This window comes from Astatotilapia calliptera, chromosome 10 (genome assembly GCF_964374335.1).
Source record: "Astatotilapia calliptera chromosome 10, fAstCal68.1, whole genome shotgun sequence".
Taxonomy (NCBI): domain Eukaryota; kingdom Metazoa; phylum Chordata; class Actinopteri; order Cichliformes; family Cichlidae; genus Astatotilapia; species Astatotilapia calliptera.
This window is the reverse complement of record NC_137431.1, coordinates 27,297,863-27,325,509: the sequence shown is the minus strand read 5'-3', so window position 1 is coordinate 27,325,509 and position 27,647 is coordinate 27,297,863. Positions and strand designations below refer to the sequence as shown.

Sequence of the window (27,647 nt, the reverse complement as noted above, 5' to 3'; positions counted from 1 at the left end):
AATGAATTACCTTTCATTAAAACTAGCACAGTTTTGCTGGCTATTCTCAGCAAAGGCTGAAACATATTGAAACACAAAAAGGCAATAGAGGCTCAGCACAGTCATTCTACTTAAGGTAATAAATGTATCGGGTTTTCTGCCCTCCAGCCACTTTTCCTAATCTGGACTTGGAGGGTCATATCCATTTGTCAGCCTAAAACAGGCAAATGGAGTTTCATTTGTGGTGCTCAGAGTAACTCTAGCTGTTTGTCCCTAAAGAAACAATATCTGAGTATTGGTGCGTTTACTCAAAACAATGGTTAATGATAAGTTTTTATCTTTTCAAGAGCTTAATAAAATTTAGCGTGAATAAAAACTAACTGGATTGACTCTTCATCATCTGAAATACAAGTACAACCATGTAATAAACTACAAATTTGGGTGATCGTACATTTATATACAACATAACACAACTTCATACAATATAAACATTTTAAAATTGCATACTCTGCATATATTACACTGTGACAGTGTTGCAACTATTTGCACTTTAAATTCTGACTACACCTACACATAAGCTGCACTTGTTTTCGGGCGATCGTGGTTTAAGAGTTGGGAGTTCGTATTGTAATCAGAAGGTTGCCGGTTCGAGCCCCGGCTCCGACAGTCTCGGTTGTTGTGTCCTTGGGCAAGACACTTCACCCGTTGCCTACTAGTGGTGGTCAGAGGGTGTCCGGCAGCCTCGCCTCTGTCTGTGCGCCCCAGGGCAGCTGTGGCTACAATGTAGCTTGCCATCACCAGTGTGTGAATAACTGAATGTAGTGTAAAGCGCTTTGGGGTCCTTAGGGACTAAGTAAAGCGCTATACAAATACAGGCCAAACTTACAGACTGATACCTGTTAACTTAAAGATCATAATCATCAACTTTTAAAATGCTTAAAGAATCATGTGAATGCAAAGCAGCTTAACATGCATGGATCTACGCAACAGACGGAGATTCTTTAATCGGTTGGTGAATATTTGCTAGCAGTCGCTGAGTGAAATTGGTTACAAACAAATATCTGATGTTTCACTAAAGCCATCTTGCAATTGCATTGGTCACTTTGGTCACCAACTTGCCTGCAAACTTTTGCCAAGTACTCGGCGAGCAGCTGTGAAATAAAATCCAGAAACAAAGAAACCAGTAACCGATTTTCAACGTGTGTCAGCAGGAACATAAGCAGCACTTGCCTACACATTTTCTTTACATCTGTGTTGTTGACGTCTGAGATGGATGGGGTTAACCTGAATGGATGAGTAAAGCTGTGTTAGGGTACCTGGGTCGTTGACCCAGTGTTTTCAGTTTTGTACCTTTATTTGTGTTCTCATCTTGGTTTATTGCTGTGACGGTTTTGGTTTCTCTTTTGCATTTCTATTTTTCCCTGTTTCTTCTTGGTTTGTGATTTTGTATTTCTTAAGTTTGGGTTTCCATACTCTGTTCTGTGTCCAGTCAGTGTCTGGGTCTGCCCTGGTCCTACGTCTCTGTTCCCTCTGTTGCTTGTGAGTCTGTGTCTGGAAGTTCAGTCTGTGTTTCCTGTTTTACTTTGAAGGTCCGTGTCTCATGTTAATGTGTCTGGTTTTGCTTCCTTTGTCTCATCAGCCCTGATTTGCCTCAGCTGTGTTTCCCTCCTTTCTCCCATTATGCTTAGTTTATGTTTTCCAGTTTAGTTAGTTTTTGAGTTTACGTTGCCTCCGAGAGTCTGCACTTTTAGGTCCATCATTCCTCCACTTCTTCCTGCACACAACCTTTACATGACAAGCTGAGGTGAATGAAAAAGCAAAAAGCACTCATCAAGCAAGGATGAGTGCTAATTAGCTAATGCTGGGTACTTACCTACCATCAATCCATGGATAAGGTAATACAAAACGTTTTTTAAAGTGTGCATAGAAAAATGACTTGAATGAAGGACTAACAAGCTGAGTGTCTGTGGAGAAAGATGGTCTGTGTGTAATACAACTACGCTTGAGATTCAGAAGAAAGCTCTGTAAGCATTATTTCAAAATAATTGAAATAATGCTTACTATTACCCAATTTTCTAATTAATTGAGAATTCCAAGCACTGTTTTATTTTATCCACTTGTGATGCAAACTCAGGACTTATGTGCAATGTTATATTTTATTCTATAAAAATCTGCACACTCAATGTATTCAAAGAATTTACTAACTTCAGACAACTTGTAAAGTTGTGTTTATAAGCTTTTAGCAGCGGTGTTCCCAGGACAAAATTACTACCTCTTATATTGCTTATTTTCACTTATTTCCCAATGATAGTCCCCTCTAAACAGTCTTAGTCCAACATATTTTAGCTGCACTCATCAACACAGCAGTTCCCAAACTTGCAGAAGGAGTGAATACTCTCTAGTTCGATGTTCAGTTCAAGCGGATCAAGAATGAAGACGAGATAGAGACTTAGGAAAATCAATTGCACTGTGAAAAAGAAAGCAATCTGTCAGACCACATAACTACAGCACAGTGATTTTAACACATCCAGTCAGGCAGAGCATGTCTGAAGAGCAGCTTCGCTTGCTTTGCCATAGAACTGCACTGGTCTATCAGGTAATCTCGCCATCACAGAGCTTCTCCAAACAAGAGTTTCTGTCTGGCCCTCTTGCTTGAGCATGTGTCTGCTTTTTATTTCAAGTCCAAATCCTTTGGAATCAATGCAACACACACTCAGTGAGACAGACGTCATTAAACTAGTTGTTAGTCAAATGAAATCTGATTTATAACTGCACGGATAGCTGCAGTACCTTACAGTGATTAAAAATGACAAATCAGAATTTTAATATTGGCTTCTGCCATGAAGACTGACTTTAGTTTTCTGTTATTTTTGAATACGCTGCCAGCAATATGACATGTTTTTAACTGTGCTCCTCTATTGAACAACAAATTGGTAATATTACAGCGACACTGGACATCATAGTTTGACAAAACCCAGTATCTGTCATGCCATGTTGGCACATAAGTGAACATGGCATGACTAACTTGGGCATCTGTGAAGGCATGATTACTGTTGAATGAGTTTTGGTGGAAAGGCTTTGCTTATTTCAGTAAGACAATGTTTTGTTTTTTGTTTTTTATAGGTTGGTTTATTTGGTTTGTTTTATGTAAATCTTTTTAGGTTATAAGCCATGCATACATAAATAAATACAGAGACACAGGAAGCCCATAGAAGCATGATGATATCAGCCGTTAATGGGTCACCTTTTGTGAATAAGTTCTTGATGATAAATGTCACCAGAATTCAAACTGTGTGCAGTGTTTGCCTTCGAAACAAACCTTGCAACTCTTGAAACATGTTGGTTGAAGCAGTAAGCATCAACCTTTACTTTTTCCATGTTTCACTACCACTTGGCAAGCAGTTGACGAGTGTTTGCAGACAAGTAGGCATCTTCCAATTACATTACAGCCTGTGTGACTGGGGCCAAGGATGGAAGGTAAACTTCACCATTATCTCTGAGGTAGAAGCTGGAAGATTAAATGAAGCTGGAATGTAAGCTTCATTTAATCTTAGGTGCATGTGCATAACTGCTGTGATGCAATTTTGCAAAAGAATGAGCTTTTCTAGGGAGCAAAGGGGTCTGTTTTTCTTATTCTCTCAGCAAATAGAGTCAGGACATAGACAGAGAGCAGTGAAAGCACCAAAAGCCCGTGGTTCAGTGTTTTGCATTATTAGTTCATTTAAAATTGATTAATTTTAACTTGATGACAAATAAAATCCTGCCATGTTTTGATAGAAAATAACACTAAATGTAATGCCATTAATTTAATTGATATGTAAAATAATTGTGGGTTGTTTTTTTTTTTATTATTATTATATTGAGCATCAACAATGTAGTACAAAGACATACATAGAGCAAGGCCACAATGCTCCTTTTTATATATTTACCCCACCCCAAGAACATATTGGACACCGATCCAGAGAGGGGAAAATTTAAATAAATGAATAAAGTGAATTTAAATGAGGTACAAGGAAATTCTCCATATTTGAAGATGTGCACTTAAAGGGGAATAGTTTGCACAAAATTAATCCCAATCACACAAAAAATGATTTATGGCAGCTGTCAAGCATCTTTCAGGTGGGTATGGTTTTAATTTTCTCTAAATGTTTTAGCAATGTATCCCAAACAGCAAAGAATCTCTCCTTCGACCCCTTGACAGCGTACTTTATCTTTTCCAACTCTATAAATTGTGTCAGGTCACTAAACCATAAAGCCGCTTTGGATGGCTTTTTTGACTTCCAATGCAACAATATCCTTCTGCGTGCAAGCAGTGTAGTGAAAGCAATTATGTTTTTATGACTCTTCCTTAATGTTCTATGTCCTCTTTCTGTGACACCAAATATACCCATAGCTGCATTGGGTTGAAGCTCAACATTTAATGCTTCGGACAATGTTTTGAAAATTGTTGACCAGTAGGCTTTTAAAGTTGGACATGACCAAAACATGTGTGTTAAATCTGCAGAGGGATTTCTACATCTCTCACAGCTTGCATCTATGTTTGGAAATATTTTGGCCAGTCTTGCCTTGGAGTAATGAATGCGGTGTAGAATCTTGAACTGTATGATTTTTAATTTGACACAAAGTGCTGTTGTTTACTCTTAAAAGAAAAAATAATAATAATTGTTTTAATACATTTATTTTTAAGGGAATCTAAAGCTACTTTCTTTCTGCCCTCTAGCGTTTCCCCCCCATAGCTTGGCCATTTGTGTGTTGACTGTGAAATAAAAAGTAGCCCATGTTTCCTACTGCTGTCAAAAAACAAAAGGCAGTACAAAATGTACCAAATGCTTCATCCTGCCAAATAGTGACATTTCAGCAGCCATTGTGTGAATAATGTGGTGATGTCACTGACTATACCCGCTATAGACACTTAATGCACAGATGCTTCCAAAGCAGAGCAGTAACGGGTTCAGTGTTTCACTGCAGTCAAATTGAGAGCATGACATTACTGCCACCAGTTGGACACTGCAGAAAATGGTCAGTCAATAATTAAACCGAACTCAGTCAGATGTAACTTTGCGCCGTCACTTCATAAAAAGAAACTGTCAGACATTAAGGAAAGGTCTTGATATGTAGGGCAGGACAGTCATTTTGATCCTAAATGCAATACACAGCTTCCTACTTTTTCATCCTTTAAAATTAAAACCCAAAGTGATTTATGGCTTAGTATAAAAACTCTCATACGGGTCCACCTTTATCCACTTACCTGATCTTTGTGCCTAATTTTATTCCATATCCAGCATTAGCAGCCTTTGCATGACTAACTCCCCTAATTACTGCTACTGTCATTTTTCTCAGGTTCACCACTTCTTAGCTGAGTAACAGTGCAGCCCACTGATCCCACGTTACCACTTCTGTCCATGTTGCTTATAAATCAGTGTGCATGTATATGCAAACAAAAGTGACAAATATCAAATGAGTTGTATATCAATGATGGTAGTCCACTGAAGCTTCTTTTACAGGTCACCTGTAAGGTAGATGGCTTCCAGTTCCTTGTATTTATTTTTATTTTTAAAACACAGACTAGAAATCTCTTCGATCTTGAGTGGCACACCAGTATTTGACTCTGTCCTGTTTTTTGCACTCTGCTTCTGCTGCCTTATTCCTGATCAAACCCGATATCCAAGGAGATTGAAAGAAAAGGCAGTCTTTACCTTTGCTATCTGTCAGCTTAATCCCCAAGGAACATAGCTTCATTTTCTCTCAACACTGTTTTGTTAGCCACCCTTAACTTCTTCCCCCAAGCGCTCTCGGTGTTTCATCACTCCTAATCATTAAAAGTTTCTCAAATCCTTTCCCCTCTTTCAAATCCTTTCCCCTTGTGGAAGAGGTATCCTTCCATCTTTCTTATCCAACAATAAGATTATTTGCCATATTTTCTTTTCAAATAAAGGAGCACCTCGATCCTAGTCAAGCGCTACCTACAAAGCTCGAAGGGGATCACACAGACTGTAGTGTTTTCGCATCTTCCTCTTTATTCAGAGACCATAAGTCAAAAAGCCTCTATAAAACTCCAAACAGCACTTTGGATATGATAAGTGGTGAAAACATTTCTCAAACTGTTGATGGCAACAATAAAGCTCCAAGAATCAAATGACAAATCAGGTCCAGCTAAGGCAACTATCTGGGGAAAAAAAGTAAACGTATTTCTTTTAAAGTTTGTCAACTTTTTGGCAATTGAATAAAATGCATGTATAAATTGTACCCACAAACAATGTCAGTTATTTCAGGGCACTTTACACAGTAAGGTACACACAGTTTTAGGAATAATCTTAGCTGAAATAAACTATGGTTTAATGTATTCTGAATATCACATTTTTTTGACACAATCAAGCTGATCATCTCCTTCTGTGAGCTCTGTGGCTCCACTGTGAAACGACATACTTGCCTCTTTCCTGAAACAACTTCATTAGTTACACCTTCTTAGCACTGGGCCAGACCCTCTCTCATCTCAATTTTCCTTGGCATAGACTCAGCAAGGTGCTAGAAACATCCTAAAGAGATTTTAGTCCATCTTGACACGATGTCATCGCAAAGATGCTGCAGATTCATCGACTCTGTAGCAGCAATTGTAGATGATGGACATGATCAACAGCAATACTCAGGTAGTCCTGCACTCTTACATTACAGATGATACACGGTAGGATGGATTCATACTTTTCACACTGTTTACACTAAATTCTGATCCTGCTATCTGAATGTCAGGGCAAAAATCTAGATTCAGCACAGGCAGAGTTTTACTAATCTTCTATTCTTTTTTTTTTTTTTTTTTTTGTTTTGGTAAGCCTCAGTTTTCTGTTCTTAGCCGACGGGAGCGGCACCCATTGTGTTCTTCAGCTGTAGGTCATCTGCTTCATCATTTGACATGTTGTGCCTACAGAGATGCTCTTTTTCTTACCGTGGTTGAGTTGCTGTTGCCATGCTATCGGCTCGAAGCAGTCTGGGGATTCATATCTGACCTCTGGCAAAGCATCTTTACCCAGAGAACTGCCGCACACTGGATATATTCTCTTTTTAACACCAATCTCTGTAAACCCTAGAGATGGTTGTGTGGGAAAATTCCAGTACATCGGCACTTTCTTCGACCAGTTCATCTGCTACTAACAACCATGCTGCATTTAAAGTCCCTCAAATCACCTTTCTTTCCAATTCTGGTGCTTGGTTGCCAGCATGTGATTGGCTGATTACATATTTGCATAAAAGAGGAGTTGAACAGATGTCTGTGTAATCAGTGCTTCCCTCGCAGATGTTGTTAAGGTAGCCGGTTTGTGTGTCTGGGAGTTCTGAATTTAAAATTGTGTTAATTTTATTCTGTAACAGACTTTACGGTTCCACATTGCAGTGTCATGATCAGTTCTGTGGTTAGCTGTGTGCAGACCTAAATGCTGAACACAAGAGACGGCAGTTCAGGCACCAGAACATGAGGTGAGCGTGTCTGTAGGCAACACTTTATTCACACAATTCTTTTTCAATTTAAATGAAATGAACCATGATTTCTTTTTTTCCCCTGTTTTTTTTAAAATTGCACTGGTCTTACTGAGTATTCGAGCTGTTCTGATGAGATGACTTTCCTCACAGACGTCCTCCTGGGGATTCTGTACATTTAAGTACATTTATAGAGCCACTTTCAAGTCCATTAGTCTGCCGAATACATCTGAAATATAAACGCAGTAGGTTGTGTAGCGGTTCTTGACTTTCTTCTGCAGACAAATAAAAGTCATCCATGAAGGAGAAACACTTCACCACAGATATTATACTTTGAAAAAGACACAGAAAACATTCGAGTTGTGTACTACTCGCAATTCAAAAGCTGAACTACATTTTTTGGAGCTGTGTGACCCTTTAAATAGCACCCATAAATTTTGATACTGGCATATGTTCAAACCTTTCTAGGTGCGACGTTTCATCATAATGAGTCACCGAAAAGTCCATTTAAAGTGCCAATCAAATTACATCACACATACCTTTGTGAAGCTGCATGAGATGATGCAAATAAACAACGTCCACGTTCTATTTCTGTCAGTCATCTGTCTCCCTTTGCTTCACACTGATCAGAAGCTTTCACGATAAGCTCTTGATTTTTTTCCCCTCCCTTTTCCGCTTTCAGACAAGCAGCAACAGCAGCATCAGTTGTTGAGTCTCGCAGCATCTGCTCAGCTTTCCACCGCCAAATTTCTCACTTGAATATGAGAAAACATAACGTGGGGTTTCAGCCATGGTCCAGCCTGTGATCTGTGACAGGGCTCATAAGTCGCTTAAGCATCTCTCCTCTCTAAAGCAAGTTCAGCATAGAGCAGAGGGTGTCGTAGCTCAGGGATGGGACTTTGAAGAAAGAATGAAACACGCTCGTTTAAGACTCGAAACCCTCTTGGGGATCTTCCACCATTTACTCTTAGTGCAGAGAGTGAAACCTAAATGCTGTCATTTGCATATATTTCTTATGGAGAGCAGAGAGAAAAGTGAGAAACACTTCGGGGAGTATTTTAAATTAGGAATGTGTTTATTTCCAGGACTGGGCTGTTTAGCATTAAACGAAATCCAATCTCTGTTTAGACAGCAGCAAATTAGGCACAATTAATTTTTTTTGTAGTCCTGGGTATTGGGATTAGTCCAAGCTGTTTATATCCATCCCTGTTCACTGATGCTCTGAAGTATTCCAGAAAAAAAAAAGGACGTTGCGATGTTCATGTGCGCTATAACAGATTTAGCGTATGGTGGCGGGGGATTAAAGATGTTCAGCATGGCTAGGCCCAAGAAATGATGAGAAGTTCTTTGTCAAAATGTCTCGCGCACATCCAGAGTTCATTATCTCATTGAGGCACTTTCTTCAGGAAGCACTGCGGTGTTTTCAAACCAGCACGCTGCTGTTTCCTTCATTATTTCCCTCCTACCTGTAAGAAAGACGCTCCAGCTTGCTCCTGCTCTCCGGCAGTTGTTAACTTTTATTCTCACACATACAGAATCAGCATCAATTATTTAAAGTGAAGTAGAAAGGTGGTTGGCGCAGGAGCACTTTTGCTGGCTGGGCACTTCTTTTAGCATGATCAAAAAGTTTCTTTCTTACTTAGTGTTGTACAAGGAATAGATGTTTGGTACAGTAATTGCCAGTATTATGCATGCAAGGGTATAAGTGCAGTTATACCATGGCAAGTGTCATTTTTATATAAATAATATACTTTTGTATAATATACTTTTGAGTTGTCAGATTTTGTCATCTCCACAGAAATTCATCCTTTCTGCCATGAACTCATAGTGCATCTTTAATTTAATAAAACTATTTCTAGTGAAAAATAGTTTTTTGTTCCCCACTTAAAGCAGAAGAACTCCCTGCATAATTAGCAGTACAGCATTGCTTTTGAAAAACACTTACTATCAGGGTTTGCAATGTATTTTTGCATAGAGAAACCGTGTTGTTGGTTTTTTTTTTTTTTTCTCCCAGACATACACCTGTCTTTGGAAATTGTTTATACCCTCTCAATCCACAGAAGCGGGATCACTCACTCTGCATAATACACACATCTCACAAGGAGCTCTTAAACCTACGTTCACCTCCGAAGCACTGAAGATGGTAAGCGCCGCATGGCTTTAAGTATAGCTCGGATTGGATACGTTCTTCATGACATTTCTATTCTTATCTATTAATCACCCCAACAGATTATAGATGCTGTTGCTTGAAAAGTTCTTTGCATATTTTGGAACAGGTTGGATTTTTCGGCACATGCAAACACACTTCATCAGCAGCTTGGGGAGCTGATCATAATTCTAAACTTGACCTAGTTATAGAGGAAATGTTTATTATCTAGAGATCTGTTCTTTATAACATAAACACGTTGCACAACCTGTTTTGTTATTTATTATATCGCAAGAGAATGAAAAATGAAGCTAAACACACTCTTTCACTTATGCAGTGATAATATACATACTGTTCTATGAAAACGTGTTTGGTTCCTTCCTTATTTCTTAGTTTTTGCATGTTTGTCACACTTAAATGTTTTAGATCATCACATTTTAAGTGCGCTTGAGCTTCGGAGCTTGAACTGATGGCTGGACGTTCTCCTTTGGGATTATCAAGTAAAGAGCAGAATTCGTGGTTCCCTCAGTTATGGTATGTTGTCCAGGTTCTGAGGCAACAAAGCAACAAAGACCACTTTTGGTATGATGCTCTGTTTATGACATGCTGTGTTAGTTTTTTCCAGATGTCGGAAGCAAACCTTCAAAAAAGTCCAGCTTTTGTCTCATCTGTCCACAGAATATTTTCCCAAAAGTCTTGGGGGTAATTAAGATGTCTTTAGCACATGTGAGACGAATCTGTGTTCTTTTTGGTCAGCAGTGGTTTTCCCTTTAGAACTCTTCCATCCATGTCGTTTTTCCCGCTATCTAAAGAACTTGGGCAAGTGAGGCCTGCAGTTCTTTAGCTGTTGTTCTGGGTTCTTTTGTTAGCTCCTGAATAAGTCATCGATGCGCTCTTGAAGTAATTTTGGTAGGTCAGCCAATCCTGGGAATGGTCACTGCTATTCCAGGTTTTCTCCATTTGTGGATAAAGTATCTGTGTTTCACTGAAGGCCCAAAGCCTAACACTTTCCAGACTGATAGAGGTCAGTGACTTTGTTTCTCAGCATTGTCTTTAGATCGTAGTATGATGTGTTGCTTTTTGAGATCTTTTAGGCTCCTTCACTTTGTCAGACACGTTCTGTTTAAGTTAAGTCAGGCCTGGGTGTGGCTGCTGTAATTTTATTCCAAAAAATTGTTTAATCACAGTTAATTATTTAACAATAGGAGGACTTAACTTTTTCACATAGGGCCAGGTAGGCTTGGATAGCTTTTTTTCCCTTAAAAGATGAACTCAAGCCTAAAGTAAAACTGCTTCTTCTTTCATATGACACTATGACTTTGAATCCTTGTTACATAATCCAAACAATCCAACCGTCCATACAAATTTAGTAAGACATCTCTCTACTCTCTAAATCGTTACATTTCCAGTGTCCACCCCCATTTCGTCCATTTTCATTGAGTCTCTTTATGAGTTTTTCAGCTTTTTTCTCATTACCTGCTGTGTGTCAGGCGGGATGCTTATGTTAGGACAATGTGCATAATCTTCTTCCCATCTATGACCTTGTAGTATTATGTGACTAGCAATCATCATTTGATGCGAGAGTTAGTAAATTTAGATTCTGTTACGCTCACCAATCCCGAGGCCAGGAATGAATCAATAGTTATTGATTTGCAAGCTGCTGGTCTTTCTGTTTGCAACACCAAGCCGTGTATTCACAAATAGAGTTTACAAATGTTAATAGGGCTTTTGATTTTCTCAATACTGAACTAGGTCAGGGGACAGCATCATGTCTTTGTTTCCACCGGCATGCAGCGTTGGGATCATGTAAAGTCATGACCAGGCTACAGATACGGCTAAGGATAATGACATAATAATTGTTTTTAAAGATTTTAATTATTAGATTAATGAGCCCAATAGAAGAGCTGTTCAAATAATATCTGTAATAATGGAGGATTGAATACAAACATGTAAGTTGTAATAGTTAGCAGAGGAGGAGGCAGTTTGTCTTTTAGACTGTTTTTTATTTATATGATGATAGACGTCATGTCATAAATGTATACTGCTCATAAAAACAACCGAAGTTATATGCAATTTTGTTTTTATGGCACATTAGGTGGATGATCTTCTTGCTTGATGTCAGTAATACTCTATCAAGTATAGTGACTGCACATATATCCATATGCATGCTCTTTTGAAGGTTGATGTTGTAAATGGGACAACAGTGGTTCATCCAGGACTGTTTTTTGTTGTTTGTTTTTTGTCTTTTGTTTTAATTTTTTGCCATCACAGACGTGCAAATTAAATGAGATTCATGTTTTTAAGTAATAGTAACCATTATTTTTTAAGCATATAATCTCAACAACACTCTCTCCCTGTGAACTAAATAAATAGATTAAAAAAATCTTCTTTATTCATTAATTACGCATGTTGTTTTTTTAAAAAAAAATTTTTATATTTATATATTTTATGCCATCCACTATAAATGTGTGCTAATCTGTGGGAGGAGGATAATGTGATTTTACTGATGTACTGATGGACAAAGCTGCAAGTTTTTCTTTTTTTGTCCCCCCCTTTCTCCATGATTAGCACATGGGCAGTCAATCAGATATCATTTTCACAATATTGGATACCGGACAGTCCTTGCTGTGAGAAAGCAGAGGGTCTCTGACGACAGACTCCACTCTGTTTTTCTCTCTGCAAAATGCAAGCTGAGCCAGAAATAATAAAGTTGGAATTGTTACTTCATTCTCCGTCTTTAGAAACATCAGTCTCTAGCTGGAATAAACCAACCAAACACAAAGGCATCTATTTCTCCCATGTTCATGAAAATCCCTACTGATAACCACACCATGGTCTGCATGTGTGGAAGCTGGATATACACTTTCATTTATACGTTGGTGTAATGCATACACAATCGACTTGCCAGTGCCATGCTGTGCTTGAAGCTGTGCAAACATATTTAACTGTCAGACCCTTGTTAGACATTCCAGTGTCCTATATTTAGTATTTAGTTCAATTATTTTTCATGTCAAACTGCCAACAATCCAGACTATGCCCTTATTGCTGTGTGTATAATCAGATCTCAGTTTGTATGCCATATGCGTACCCTCATTTTGTGTTTGCATTCCTTACTGGTTGTAAGTTCCTGCCATGTTATTACAGAAAAGACAGGGCATTGCAAATAAGAGGAAATAGCAGGGTTTGTTTTTTTTGGGGGGGGGGGGGTTGTTTCTGAAAAAGATTTTTTTTCAGGCTGTTTAACAGCCTGGCTGCCTGCCTTCCTCCCTCCCATGATAAATCCCTCCCTCTCTTCCATGATACCTTCTTTACTCTCTCGTTCATGTAGAGGCTTCCACACTGATAGAAATGTTTTCTATAGTTGATGCACTGGGGATTTCCAAAATTAGTTCATAAGAAACAATTTTTCTTCTGTTTCTCCTGTTTGATGGAAATGAATGTGGTTTCACATTTGGATCTCAGAGCATTTTGCTTTGGGAACGCAAATTAGAAATGCAGCAAATATTTAAAAAGCAAACTGGTAGCTTTGAGTGTCAATTATGTGATTATTACGTTACAATAACTGACTAAACTTATAGATAAATGAAATAAAAGACTCAACAAGACAGGGAACTGAAAAATTGTTCTTTGCTTTCATAAAAATGAGTCAATAATTTTGAGTAAAATGCAATAATTATTTTTTTTCTTTTAATCATTAAGGAAAACATCTTTGCTATAAAGCGAATTTTAATTGTGTAACAAAATTACATGGAAAATTTACATGTAATTCAATTACTCAAAGTTAGATATTTGGGCATAATTACGTTTTTCTTGGTCCAAAAAGAACTCCTGCAGAAGTCTTCGAGAAAACAACTTTGATGTTCAAAGGTCAAATCACAAACTTAAATATAGCCAGTATATCTTCATTAATGGGCTGTGTGCCATAGGCCGTTAAGGTGCCAATAATTTAACAACTACTTTAAAAGCCATCACATCATAGGCCAGTCTCCAACCTTCCTTTCATCACACAAATTCAGAGTGGTTGTAAAACTGATTAATCTGCAGAGGAACGTTTATTTGAAGAGCTTCCATTAGGTTTCACAATTCATTACAGTACGGACTTCAAATAATGTTTTGGTTTTCTTCTGACAGTGCACTAATTTCTGTGCTTGTCCTGCAAGATGGGGTCTTGTAGGACAAGCACAGAAATGGCACTATTATTAAAAGACAGAGGATACATTTTCATTGCTATGCAGATGATACCCAGCTTTATCTATCCATGAAGCCAAACAATATACAAATTAGTTAAACTTCAGGAATGTCTCACAGACGTAAAGAATCGGATGATCTTAAATTCCCTGGTTCAAAATTTAAATAAAACCAAAGTTATTGTACTCTGCCTTAACAATCTTACTAGAAACATGGTGTCCAACCTGTTATCCATCCAACACAATGAGGAATCTTGGAGTCATTTTTGACCAGCATATGTCGTTCAATGTGCATTTTAAAGAAATATGTCAGACTGCTTTTTTTTGTGTGTGCAATATCTCTAAAAGTAGAAACATCCTATCTCCTGAGTGATGCTGAAAAATTAGTTCATGCTTTTGTTACTTCTAGGCTGGACTATTGTCCTGGACTATTGTCCAGCCTAGAATTTATTATCAAGTTGTACTCAAAGCTCCTTGAAAACCCTACAGTTGATCCAAAATGCTGCAGGGAGGTTACTGGCAGGGACTAGAAAGAGAGAGGATGGCAAAGAACAGCATCCATAGCAACTCATCTAAAGTGGTGAAATAGTAAACGGATATACCTGTATGCTGTACAGAATATGTATAAAAGCATGACCTGGAATCCCTGAATGGGCCTCCCTGTAGGCCCTTTCAGCCTTTAGGCTTTTGGAGCTCAATTTGTGGAGTCTGTCTGCAGAATAATCTTTGTAGAACCAGGACGTGTAGGGCAGCTCAAGACAAGCCAGTCAAACACACATTTTCATTCTGTGTCTATATACATACAAGCTGACAAATAAACGTGGAATAATCTTTAAATACAGATTTAGAACAGACTTTCTACAATAATGTATTTCTGAGAGGAAAAGAACGTGTTTCTCAGTATTTCTCAAAAGAGGAGACGGGTCATTGACCCACAATACTTGCTTTTAGAAAGCTAAAAGCAAGCTAGAAATGAATGTGGCCTCACAAAAGCAAAAATCACTGATTGTTTATGGAAGTCATATCTTTTTTTAATCTGGTACTGATGGCTCTTTCTTTTGTGTGGTCAAGCATCCCTAACACACGGCTCAGTGCTGTAATTACTTTGAACAATACCAAATTAAGGGGTCATAAAGGCTCAATATGATATAATTATAAATCCCGTCTTACCAGACAACAAAGTATACAAGGCCTATAAAGAGGACTTTAAAAGTATAAAAGAACATCTTAACATCACAAGTGACTACTCTCTTCATTTTCAGGTACTTTTGGGTCTAGATCATCGCTGTTTTATATTTAATGAAGCATCAATTCTTAGACTTGCATTGTCAGTTGTTGTTGTTTGTTTTCAGTTTGCTGTTTGTTTGATTGCTTTAATCAGCTTTATACAAGACTAACTGTCATTTGCATGGCAGATAGCCTTGTATAAAGCTAAAAGAGTGTGCAGACTAAATATACACAAGCACAAAATAGTTAATAAGGCACACCTGGGGAAAGAAATGCAGCAGGGGGAACTGATGAATGAGTCACAGGTGTGTGAGGTTTACTTTGACTTGAACATTTGCAACTGAACAGTTGCAAAATGCATCCTTTATTTTTGACAAAAGTGAGGTTTAAAGTAAGTCAAGCCAACAGCGCCACTCAACAAAAAAATGAAATAAAATTTTATCCTCAATAAACATGAAGCAATAATTTTGAAAAAATGCAACTCAAATGTATGAAATATAAAACTTTAGTAAATAAACAAAAAAATAAACAGTCAATTTTGACCAAATTCCATTAAAATTAACAAATTAAGCTTGTGGATAAGTTCAATAGGGAAGATCTGCAATCACTCATCTGCCTGCTTTCCTGGGTGTTCGACTGTTTTTCTCTTGCTGTCATTCTCAATACTGACATCATTACTCTCGTCCAATCATCTTCTTGCCCGCCCTTTTTGATCCAATCAACCTCCGCTTTGCATGGTTTAAATCTGTGCCCTGTGCCAGTCTTTGAGACTCTCTTTCAACTGAGTGATGCAACTGACCTCTCCACCTCAGACTCCTCGACAGAGCTCTATTCAAGTCTAAGTCTTCATCTTCACCACCACCAGTGTCTAGGCCCTGGGGGGGTCTTTTCCTAAATCCTACCAGTGCTGGGATTCTGTTCTGCCATGTTCAATCATGTCCAATTTTTCCAAGCGGTCTCTCCTTACAGAATTAACATTGTGTCTCTATAACAAGATTACATGGAAAATTTACATGTATTCAAATCATTTTTTAGTGTAGGCTATGAAATATAATAATTTGCAGAGAAATGAATCAAAACAGAATCCTGTTTGTCAAGGAAGCCCATATCCATCTTTTTCTCATATACCACATCTTTGGAGACCTCTGAAATCTGGGTTTGACCAATAACCAGTTGCTGTGCCACATGGGTTTCCTGGCATACAAACTCATCTACAGTATATTGTGTAAGCAATATTACCTGCAGTCAGCTCTGACAGAAGAGCCACCCATCATTTCTTTATATTTTGTTTCCACTCAGCCAGACTTTCTTGTAATTTTTAAAGAGTGGTCTTGAGCAATAGTTCTCCTGACTTTCTGATGGTCTTTCAATGTTTTTTTGTTTTTTTCTTCTTTTGGAACTTTCTCAATCATTTTCAGTTCACTCCTTACACGTGGCCTTTTTTGTGACAAATCTTAGTTCGTTGCGCCGCAAATCACCTTCAATCACAAAAAGGCACCTAAATCAAGGGATTTTAAATTGTATCTACAAGCACTTTGTTACTGGGGCCTCTCACAGAATCACAAAATTAATAGCTGTTTGCACTCCTATAGCTATTAGCTGAAAATGTGGCGTATCTCAGTGTGTTCTTAAAAAATGTCAACAGAATTGGAAGGTTAGCTGTCATGAAGCAATTCTTAAGGAAAGGAACCAGGATAAAAGGCTGAGGTACTCCAACATACACGAGAACTGGGCTGAATCAGTGAAAACATTTCTTAAGCGATGAATCCAAATATAAATTTTGATTTAAATCATTGTTAATATATGCTAAGGAGATGCAATATACAACAGGGTGTGTTTACAGCCATCTGTAAAACACGGTGGTCATGGTTTACGACTGGATCTGGACTTCAACCAGTGGTGTTAGAGATCTTGTGAAAATTGATGCAATGATGAACTCAGAAAGTAAAATCAGATTTTGAACCACCCTGCAATAACATCTGTAAAGTGCGTGATTGACAACGAGAACCAACATTTAAAAAAAAAAAAAAAAAAAAAAAAAGCCAAAATGTCCTTCAGGAAGCCTGGAGAAGTAATTCTGAAGACTGCTTCAAGAAAGCTAATCCAAGAGAATTCAATTTGTGTTGAAGAATTAAGGTGGTATTACCAAATATTCATTTTCTGGTTCATCTGGATTGTAGATGCTGTGTTTTTGCCTTATATACTCTGTTTTCATGTATGTTTTTAATTAATAACTAGCTGTTTCTCATTTTCCAAGCAAAATATGAAGTGATGGGTGGCTCCACACTTTTGTACAGCTCTATTTGTTTTTTCTTTTTCACTGGTCTCTCTGCCCTTAGATATCCCATCTTACCGATTAATAATGCAGGCATGTCTTGACCTCTCTCCACCTCCAGACCAGTGCTTGACCTTGCCGCTGGTTATATTGCTTCATCTAATCCAAAACACAAAAGTTTTATATATAGAAGGACACAAGGACTGAGAAAGTATCAATACTTCTTGAGATGTCATTTAGGTTATTTGGATGCAGTCCAGCAAGAAGGAAGCAAACCACAACTTGTTCCATGTAAGAATACCTCTTACTGAAAAGAAAGACAATAGTTCTGACAAACACAGTCTGAAGGGCAAAGGAAAAAGTCTGTAGGCAGAAACCCAGAGTGGCATGGCTTTAGGCTATACTGGTAGACTGGGAACCAGCAATGATTTGAAATAGCATCAAAAAAGAGGAATGTTTAAAAAATAACAAGCGAAAAAAACTAAAATTCCAACCAGCAAGTGCAGCCTATTATCATTTAATTTAAGCTACTGATGCAGTGCCATGCCAAAATTTCCAGGGTCCACATATGCAAAGTACTGGTCCTGTCAAAGGTAGTCCTGCTCAAGTACAATCCACTTAGCAGCACATGAGAGCTCTGTGTATCCAATTGGCTCCCTGTGCAATGGTTAACGAGTCAAAAAGATTTATTAGTGAGTAGGCACAAGAAAAAGCTGTTATTGCATTCTGGGGAATAACAAATGCGAGCAGACATAGGCCGGTAATTTATAGTCCCGCCAGAGTTGGTCTTCACGGTTGAAGTCATAAAATTATATTATGATCTGACAATCAAAGGCATCATGAGCATGATTTAAAATTACTTCCTCTAGGCCATATTTTTCCTGCTGGATTTGAGCAGTTTCAGTTTTATCACAGCCCGTGTGTCACGTGTGCTTGGTTTAGCTGTTGACTCGGTTGTTTAAATGATCCCAGAAGAGTTGACTGTCAATGATGTGTCCCGGGATGTTAGTCTACTTTACATGTTTCAAATGTGCAGTGCAGAGAAATGTGAGCCTCGGTAGAAGTAGAGAGAGAAACAAGCAGCAAACACTTGTTTTGACACTGATCTATATGCATGCCCCAAAGCAATATTAGATACCTTATAGAATATTACTCTTTAAATCACCACTAGGATACACTGAAATAAAACTGTTCCAGTTTCCTCAGATAAAATAAAAGCAAAGTCTTCACTTGCATTTTGTGGTAATCCTATTATCTATGAGGCCTCTTTTACAAGGTTAACAGCTCAGAAACCTCAAGCAGATTTAGCAGATCCTTATTATTTCTGTTGCTTTTCCATCTTTTAGTAAAATTTAAACCGAAAACTTAAATTTTGTGCTTAGTTGAGATTAAATGAGTGCTGAGGGAGGTTGAAGGCAAACGGCTGCAGATTTCTTTATACTGAGTACAGTTTGAAGATTCTACGTTAAAGAATCTGCTGTTCATGTGCTTGTTGTCCTGGTTGTTACACAACTGAACTTAAAGCATCCTTCAGTGTGCTGTCAGGTTATTCTGCTCCAACTTTTTCCGTTTTGCCACTGATGAAACTTTAGCTTATGAAAAGTTGAGAACTTTCATTCTTATGAAAAGTTGAGAATTTTCATAAGCAGAAAAAAGAGAGATTCCTCCTACACGCTTTGCTTGAGAGCAACTTATCTGAACATATCTGTGAATATTCCGAATCCCCAGATGTTGGGTTGGTTTCCTAATGGTTTTAGCAAACCATTGACCCTTTGTCCAGTGCTGCTACCAGGTCCCAACCAATATATTAGTGAAATGATTTTGAAAAATAGCAACTGTATTTTTAAATTGTGCCGAATCCTTGCCGGTCCCTTGTTGATAACGTCTACTACTCCTGACCTCATCATTCCGCTTGGCATCACTCTAAGGACAAGAATTCTTGCTCTGCTACACAAAAAGACCAAATTGCATGCAAGATTTCACATTTCATTAAATTATTTATCACTTCTACGGTGGACACTGGTCCTAACATGATTGCAGATTTTCTTTGTCTTGTTTTCATCTTAATGCCGGGTAAATGCTCCGTATTATACCTTATTATAAGAGAGTCTGAATCTGTAGAAAATCCCAAGTGGGGTGCAGCCATCATTATTTATTTTCCTGCAATTTCATATGCCGCTTTCTTGGGTTGAATCCATGATTTTTTTCTATGGATTCCATGAATGGTTGTTGTTTTTACAGCACCACAAATCAACAACTTAAAAAAAAAATAGCTACATTATGCAGACTTGTCTCCTTAGAGACCACGGGGAGCATGATGGTAAAGCAAAGGTGCGTGGGGAATAACAACCGCATAGGATGACACAGATGACATTAGGTTAAAAGCAGGCGAGGGAATAGCAGTTTCCAGTCAACTATTTAATTTTACATTTTAGCACTGACCCTTTCGGGGCAGTCACATAACCAGACCACCAGGAATTTGGCCCCGAGTCTGAAAGAGTAAACACCAGGCTGAATTTTGCACTTTACTTCTACATTAGTTTACGTTTTTTTTTCCCCCTTGTGTTTGTTGGTTTTCTTTTTGTTTACTCCAATAGGAAGATCAATCAGAATGTCTGCTCATACACAGTGGAGTGAAATGAGAAATAGTGGTGTGGGTTTCACATGCAGTGAATTTTATGAGCTGCACTGATGCAATAAATCAGATATGAGGTTGAACCACGAGGATACTTCAATAAAAGTTTGATAAATACAAGCAAAACAAAACAAAAAAAAAAAAAAGGACAGAATTCAACAAATACAAAATTCTCAAACTTACTCTCTTACTTACTGAGACTCGGGAATGTATGAAATCAAAAAAAGAGAATCACTTAAAATCATACTGTTGTAAAATGTAAAGATTCTTTAAGATGAATATATAACTTTTTACATTTAAGTTTGAAAATCATTAAAAATCACAAGTCATCCCAGATGTAAATTTGGGAGAGCATCTCGTGGAGCCTCATGTTTGGTGAAGGCTGGGTCTCTGACTTTAACGCTTTAACGCTGTGGACGAGCTCACAGCGTTAAAGCCAAGAGTGCAAACAGAAATGCTTTTGATTTTTACAACATTCACAGTGTTGTGGACCGTGGGATTATCCCCTAGGGTTAGACTGTTTATCTGACCTTTTATTGCAACATCCTAAGGTGTCTGAGGGAAAAGACTTGCACTGTAGTGCATGCCTTCATTTTGTGCTGGCACATAACATATGCTGGCGGTTTTCTCTTGGCCGAGCCAACACAAACTCACCACACATCCTGCTGACCAGAACAGGCTGCTTTTGTTCTTCTGCTCTCTTTTCCATAGTTGAGCACAGATGTGTAAGTGCAAGTGGTCACAAAAGGGACTTACATGGGGGCAGTGGTGAAGACCTGTAAGAGGATATGGACCAAAGTGAAATCAAAACCAAACACTGTTAAGTAAAAACTGCTTTGGATAGAGGAGACATGTTAGATTAATGAGTTTTTTTGATCATGAAACACAGGAAATGTGTGTGAAGAGATGTGAAGATTGGTATATTACAAAGCCAGCTAGTGTACCAACACCTACTGATGTTAGCAGCAATTTCAACATAACCTCTTAAAAGTCCCCCACCCCTAGTTCAAGTCTTTTGCCGTTCCTGTCATTTTGACCTAGCGTTATTGTGGTTAGGCGTGGTTGGCGGTGCCGTGCGGACGCACCTGCATGGCATCCGCAATCACGCCCGCCCTTTTGCCTTTTTTTCCCAGCAATAAAGCTGTGGGTTTGTTTTTTTGTTTTTCTTGTTTGTTTGTTTTTTCAGTTCACGTCCCGCTCCCGTGAGTTTTGGATTTGGGTCCTCACCTGCCTGCACACAGCCAGTTTATGACAGTTCCCTTGTCAGGTGTAAATACTAAACATTCCCTGGGAAAACTAAGCATACAGTGGTCAAACTGGAGAATATATTGGTCTCATGAACTAGGCCAGTATCTTTATTCAAGTGAATGGATGCTGTTTGAGACAAGTGTTTAGTTCCAGTAATAAATCAAAGGCTATGGAACACAACAAGGGTCTAGCATTCTCAGAATTCAACTGTGTATCTCATGGTTATGCTCATTAATCAGTCACTCAAGAGTGGAACTGATATTCAGACAATTACTGTGTCCAATTTCACTGAAAGCAGCATAAGCAGAACTTGCTGTTAATAAATTAAACCTTCTTGGTTGTTCAGTGATCCTGTTTTTTGGCTGCCTGTGTTGGGTTCTCTTTGGATGCAGTGCCTTAAGCTCTCAGGGTAAATGAGAGTCCTCTCAAATACCAGGTTCATGTGGTTTAAAGGTGATTTAGAATTCATGACATGCTTCATTGTAAGTGCTGTAAGGACGTGTTTTCATGACCATTGTTTGCACAGTGTAGTGATTTATGACTGCATTGGAAGACAAGCCTTCACGCAACTGACATTACATGTAGGCTTACAATTAAGGCATGTTGACATTTTGAACACAATCGATAGTTTTAAAAACAGTGACGCATGTTCAGGTAGAAAAAACATTTTTTTCTGTTTTTCTCCCATTAAACTACATTTTATACTCATGTAATGCTTCTAATGGTGAGTGAAGACTAACAGGAATAAGGTATATAATGGAAAGAAAACTGAAAGACAGTTTAACTTCACTTAGTAACTTAGGGAATAGATCTTGGTGGAAAGTGGGCATTTTCAGACACTCACTGGATACCAAAAGAACATCCACTAGGCTACCTGCTTCACATCTAGGATTGTGCAGTCAGTCATTTTAATTAGTCATCCTTGACATGGCAGCGATGTATCATGTGTGAACAGAGTCTGCTTGGAAGAGCCAGTTGTTAGTGATAACAGCAGCCATGCCAGGGCTTGTAGTAGACTGTGAGCTTTTGAGGCAGATAGAAAGTGAGTCACGGCTGGTAAAGTGAACATAATTAACCTCAAGGGAGCAGGACGGGAGGCAATAGCCTCAGCCCCTGATCTCAGACTAGGCAGCCTGTAGGGTGAAGGAATCAGTAAAGACTTTCTGTTTGTGTATGTACAGTGTATATATGCGGTCACATCTAAATAAAACACCCTGAAAGAGCTTCTAGTTTGGTCTGTGTTAAGATAGGAAAAACACAAATACAGTTAAAGCCAATAAATGAAAGGTAATGTATGGATTCAGGTGAACAAAATACATTTTTATGGGAAAAATAATAATCTCTGGACATTTAAAGAGGGATTTTTATTCCTTACAAACAAAGTACCTTCAGCTTTGGGCTCAGCCATTGCTCAGGTTGTCCTCTAATTGCTGGCTTGGAGGTATGACCCCTGTTCCAAGTGTCACTGGCCCAGACACGAAACCCCAAGTTGCTCTGAATAGAAGGCAGCACCTTACATGACTGTGCTGATATTAGTGAGAGTTTGCTAGTGCAAACTAGTGAGTCAGTCTCACTGTAATGTGTTCTATAGAGCATAATTAAGGTTAAAATTAACTTTTATATTCAAAAGTAACTGGATTTAATCTTGGTGATTTTGTCAGCTCAACATCCTACTAGAATAAATGCCAAGACATACTGGAGCTTTTCTGGCAGCATGTGGTGGCCCAACACTTTAATTTGAGCCAGATTTGCTAACAATACAAAAACCACTTTGCCATTAAAAAGTTACTGTTGGTATTTACTGAAGCTGTGCAGTATCCCACATTTTTGTGACTGAAAGGGCATTTTTGCAGTTGACATTATTGCATATGTATTTGTACAAGTTTCGCTTTGAAAGCACGAAATCTGGGGAGGAGAATATTTAAATATAAATGTGATTTACTGAGGTTTGCTTCATGCAATATTACTGCCGATTGCTTTGAATTTAACGCAGAACAAAAGCATATCTTATTTAGGCTCGATGTGGTTGTGACAGTTGCCCCTAGGAGTGTTCCTTTATTTGGAGAAGGTGGATGGCTAAAAGGTGTGAGTGTCATACCAAAGCTTTTGTCCTGTCATGTAATTCTTGTGAGTCCTCACACTGCACGCTTAGGGCCAAGCCCCACACATTTCTGAATCTGAATAATATGGCTGTTTTGTAACGGGAGCCAAATTTAACTGAGCTAAACTTAACATGGAAGCTGGGAGTGAGAGAGTAGGAGAAACTCTGAATTACAGAACAGGATGCATCTTGTATTGGGCAAGGAATGGGTTTTCCAGTGTTTCAGTCAGATTTCCACATAGAGACTGTGCCTGTGTCTTTTCTCAAGAGTGCATACACGGAGCAATTTTTTTTAAACTTCTCTGTAGGATCGGATCTGCTACATACCAAACTGAAATGTCTCTCAAATTAGACCATCATGGTTTTGGTTTCTTCTGCACACCCTACACAGTCTAACACAGACCTGACATGTCTCCATCCCTCCAATCTTTTCCACTAATCCTTGTTAGGGTCACAGGGGGACTGGAGCCCATCCCAGCTACCACAGGGCAAGAGACAGGGTACACCCTGGACAGGTCGCCAGTCTAACGCATGGTTGTCTGTCTCTATGTGTTAGAGACAGACAACCATTCTTACTCACATTCAAACCAAATGGCAACTTAGAATTACCAGTTAACCCAACCCCAGTAACTGCATGTCTTTTAAACTGTAGGAGGAAGCCAGAAGCCAAAGTACCCACATAAGAGAACATGACGTGATGGTGGAATTGAACTCAGGACCTTCTTGCTGTGAGGTAAAAATGAGAATCACCACACCACTGTGCTGCCCCTGTTTTAAACTAATTAAATTAAAATAATTTCTATCCTGTATTATTTAGTTTAGGCGATCACTCACTCCTACATCAGTTCTGTTTGTTTTTAAACTGCTAATTTTCACTGCTGTCGGTCATTATTCTTTGCATATAAATTAGTACATTGTTAGTAGATCACCCACAGAAGTGTCAAGTCACATCACCCATATGTGTAGTTTAATAGTTAAGCAGTTTAGGTTTGTTTTTGCTATACCACTGTTTGCTGGATCGGTGGCTAAACTGCGATTATCAGGGGAAGTGTAAACACATGAGGGAGAACAGCTGACACACATGAACCTAATGACAGGACAGGGGAAGTGAAACTAAATACAATGAACAAAGAATACCAGACTCTTTCAAAATAAAACAGGAAACATGGACATGAACACGCATGGACCGGGGAGACTTAGTACAGGGGGAGATGACAAAAAGAACCAAGAAACAAAGGACTAAACCGCAACCTAGAAATTAACTAGATGAACTAAACCAGTACCGTGACAAAATCCCAAAATTCTGTGTCTTGCAAATAAATGGGCAAATAAGGCCATTTTACCATTAAACACCCTGAGTGGTCAGTTCATTTTCTCTGGTATTACTTTTGTTTTCATATATGGGTTGTCTTTTTCCCCCTCAATTTTCTTGTTTGCCTGGGTGACACATCCCCTCGGAAGATCCTCAAAAACAAATGTGGCAGGCACAAAACATCCTTACAGTCGAAATACAATATTTTCAAAGTCTTGCTGACTGTCAGGAATAAGAAAGGACAATCCTCTTCGCACATGTAGAAAAATATTACATTTTCCAGCTGTCTGTCACTGTGTGTTCTTGAGCGAGACGGTGAACCCCAAGTTGCTCCTGAAGGTAGGCCCGCATCTTGAATAACAACTAACTGCAATCACTGTTTCATGAGCATAAATGCATAGGAATAAAAGGCAAAACTACAATATGCTTTGTAAAGCACTGAGATAAATAACTGTGCAGTCACATGAAGTTCATGTGAAGAAAAAGATGTTCAGCTGAAATAGAGGGGAACTATAAATGGTACCGGTCAGCCTGACTTATCCACTTTTGAAATACTTGCTCTCTTCTCTCCTTTCTAAAATTCTTTACATTTTACAAGTTGAGGAAACTTTGCTTCCTCAAAATCTGTATGTTAGACACTGTAAACACAATACGTTTTTTTTTTTTCATTGTTGACCTATGAAATAACCCAAATGTAACAACATTTACAAAAGAATAAAAAGAAAGTCCTTCTCCTTTCTTTTCCACAAAAATGCTCTAAACTTCTGGGTTTTTTTTTTTTTTTTTGTACAAAATAGATTACCTTAAAGGGAACAAAAACATCTTAAAAGTTACAGAAAAATACCAAATGAGTCAACCTGTTCCACTCACAGTCCCTCAGGAAGCCAAGGAGAAGAGAAGAGGCTTCTGGAAGAGCTCAGAGTGAGGAAACTCGGCTGCGTCACATGTGGAAGGCTTTCATTGAGTGGCGTAATGCAAAAACGCTGCTCCTCTAGGATTTCATAAGTAACTCATATCGCTTAAGGCTGATCATATGGAAGCAATGGTTCGTCATTTGACAACTAAGCCTCTATCGCTCCTTATGTCTCTTTCTCGCATCTCGCATCCCAAGTCGAAACACAGCACATCGGCATGTTACTGTAGGATAATGGTGTGAGGAGGGCTCAGAGTGGATGGGCTGAAGATGGCGCCTTGTGTGAAGTGTTTGAATTCAGTTTCCTAATGTGTGAAATCTTTTGGATTTTCAATTTAATATCTTTTTTCTACTAGATTTTAAAATGATTTTTGCAGCTTTTATTTGATACTTCTAGTCGTTAGCAGTATTTTACAATGCAAACAGTGTTTTGAAAGTGGGGTATTTAATGCTTTTGGTTTTTTCATTTTCTTCTATCAAGTCTGTTTTTCAGGTTTCTGTCCAGGAAACCAACACTGTTAGTCAACAATGTTGACTCAATGCTTACGTGCAACAAGGACCTTTTTTATATGGTTTTAATTGATGCAAAAAACAAACCCAAAACTGTTAGGGTAGGATACAAACAACGTGTTGATCCTTTTCAAGACTTGACCTTTCATGCCATAACCAGTGGAGCAGGCGGGGCTTACGGTGTGGGAATTGAGAAAACAGATTAAGTGCGTATTTGTAGTACATGTGAAAGGAAACTATTTACAAAATCATGAGGCAGGGACAGTCTGTCAGTGATGCACATGGAACAGAAACAATCTCCTCCACGACTCCCTCTCTCTCACATATATCAGTCACCGAGGGAAATGCGGGGGCTTCTGCACAGAAGAAAGGAACAGGTAAGTTGTTGGTAAGGAGAACGGGAACAAGATTTGCAGACTGGAGATGGTCTCATTAACACAGTTCAACGCTTTACCAAGACTGAAAGCTCTCTCCAAGCATAAATAGTGGCAGGTTGATCTGCAAATGACGAGTGGATGAGCTTGATGGCTTGAGGTGTGCAGGAATGGAGGATGGGGAAACCCAAAGGGATCAGGCACGGTTAACAGCACACAAACAAGCACACTCTCGTACTGATAGAGCGAGAAAGAAGGAAAAGCAGAGGCACACAGGAGAACTGGAGGAGCATGACCTTTCAAATATGAAGGACCATTTGTTTACACATTTATACAGAGCACTTGAGTCAAGTCTTGGCTAAGCTGCAGCTTTACTAAAACATTGTACATGATGAGTAAGAAAATCTGAAAATCATTCTACAAATTATTCCATAAAACAATCTCTCTGTTCTGCAGGAGCGCGTTCAGCTTGCGATGATGCAAAAGTTGAAAAGAACGCATTTTATCAGCATGTGTGCTGTGCAGTCTTTCTAAATATTGTAGCAGGATTGCACATCTACACACATCACATCTGCATTCCTAAAAAATGTTGTCCCTGGACAACAGTGTCCCAGCCTAGCTGAAGGTGGTAGAAAGAAAATCGCTAAATTTTCACTCCCAGCATATTTATATGGTTTCTGTTCTCATACAAACATCCATCAGTCGCATCACGTGTTCCTGCCCAGAAGGCAAGTCTTGTGTATTTCTGTTGGGATTTTAAACAGCTGGACTTTCTATCCTTTCTTCACTATCAGTGAAGAAACACTTTGAGAATCATGAATAGGATGAAGTGAAACAGGAGCACTTCTGTTCAGTTACACTTACATGGTGTGATATGTACTATAGTGAGTACTTCTGCCAGATCTGTGTGGGCCACCCTGGTAGCGCGTTTCAAAAGTGTCTCACCTACTGAAAGAAATTCCACAGTTCCACACTGCAGAGGTAATCTATCACTGGGGGGTCTTCACGCCATATTTTGCTCCATTTTCGAGAACCCCGCACACCAAACCATACTGAGGAACTGTAAAAGTGGAGAAGAACACCTAAAAGTCCGTGCCTAAACTTTAATTCAAGTCAGTTTTACAGTGAGGGAAATAAAATAATTATTTCATCCCCTGCTGAATTTTGAAGTTTGCTCACTTATGAAGATATGAGCAGTCTCTAATTTTTATGGAAGTTTCATTTGAATGGAGAGAGAGACAGAATATCAATATCATATCAAAAATATAGAAAA

General features: G+C 38.6%; 1 long non-coding RNA gene across 1 annotated transcript; it reads left to right on the top strand.

Annotated features, from left to right (window-relative positions):
• The first annotated feature begins 1,268 nt into the window (after window positions 1-1,268).
• Window positions 1,269-26,781, top strand: LOC145431466 (uncharacterized). Its single transcript, XR_013911775.1, has 3 exons — window positions 1,269-1,874; window positions 23,918-23,998; window positions 25,450-26,781. It is a non-coding gene; the product is annotated as an uncharacterized LOC145431466 (long non-coding RNA).
• Window positions 26,782-27,647: the final 866 nt, after the last annotated feature.